Source organism: Sinocyclocheilus grahami, unplaced genomic scaffold, assembly GCF_001515645.1.
Source record: "Sinocyclocheilus grahami isolate Dianchi unplaced genomic scaffold, SAMN03320097.WGS_v1.1 scaffold20063.1, whole genome shotgun sequence".
NCBI classification, from domain to species: Eukaryota; Metazoa; Chordata; class Actinopteri; order Cypriniformes; family Cyprinidae; genus Sinocyclocheilus; species Sinocyclocheilus grahami.
Genome location: NW_015517863.1, coordinates 1 through 1,073, shown reverse-complemented (window position 1 = coordinate 1,073; position 1,073 = coordinate 1). Strand labels below are relative to the sequence as shown.

Here is a 1,073-nt window from a genome sequence, read left to right as displayed (position 1 = left end):
CGAGGGCGGAACAGCTGAGTCCCTCCTGTTTAGAGGCCAAACTCTCCTCTTTTTGTCACAGGCAAAATGTTGATGCCTCAAAAGTGTAGGGCACACATTTTGTTCTGCCTTTTACCCACATCCCATGATTCACAATAATGTAGTTGAACAGTATACAGTGAATACGACCAGGTTAGCAAAAATATAATTTAATTTACACTTTGATTCAAAGGTACAGCGTGAGCTACAGAATATAGTTTTAACAAACACGGCTCAGAACAATGCTTTGCATGATGTTGCAAACAAAACTTAAATAAAACACAACATAAAATATGGCCAAAATAATAAAAACGATATCAATAGCTGTAAATAATAAAAGAGTAACCAACTATTAGGAACATAAATAAAATAAGTTAGTATATTTAAAAAAGAAAACAAACAGGTATTGCTCTAGTCTATTTAGAGCAGTGTGGCCTAGCCCTCTATACATAGTCAAAACAAAAGAAATATAAAATTGCACCGTTTAGACATTGTAACACTGCGACAAAGTCTCTGTTGGCGGAGCCATTATTGCTACATGAGTTGTAGAAGTGTCGGCCCCTTGTTTCCTTTCATCCGCTCTGCAGATAAACACAGGTGGACTGCTGCATGAAGTGCAAACATCTGTAAAGGGGGAAAAGAGAAAGACAAAATTAGCGTTTGTTCCACAGCTAAACAACAGCTTTACATAGAGTACGGGCATTTAAATGAAGGTGAATCCAACTGAATCCGTTACTTTACTACAATTAGTAATACGCAAATAATTATGAATTACTCAAATCGTAATAATATCGCACTGACATAGAAAGTCAGATGCACACAAAGCTGAACATACCATCTTATTGTTTTACGCGGCGTTACTTCAATGCTGGTGGATGTGTCCGCTTGAAGCGAGCCCCGGTCATCCTGCTTGGACTCCAGGGTCCTTTTTCTTTTCGGGAAGAAGTCTGGTGGAAATCAATAGTATACGCCGTTAGACATGTTTGCTCGCATTTCACATCGAGCCATTAAAACAGCTCCCACTGTTTGCATCAATAGTTTCAAGGCATTTAGCC

The 1,073-nt window shown here is 38.6% G+C and overlaps 1 long non-coding RNA gene across 1 annotated transcript; it reads right to left on the bottom strand.

Annotated features, from left to right (window-relative positions):
* Positions 1–318: 318 nt before the first annotated feature.
* Positions 319–962, bottom strand: LOC107579770 (uncharacterized). The gene is made up of 2 exons (XR_001608530.1): positions 854–962; positions 319–642 (listed from the first exon to the last, which is right to left on the bottom strand). It is a non-coding gene; the product is annotated as an uncharacterized lncRNA (long non-coding RNA).
* Between the last annotated feature and the right edge of the window lie 111 nt (positions 963–1,073).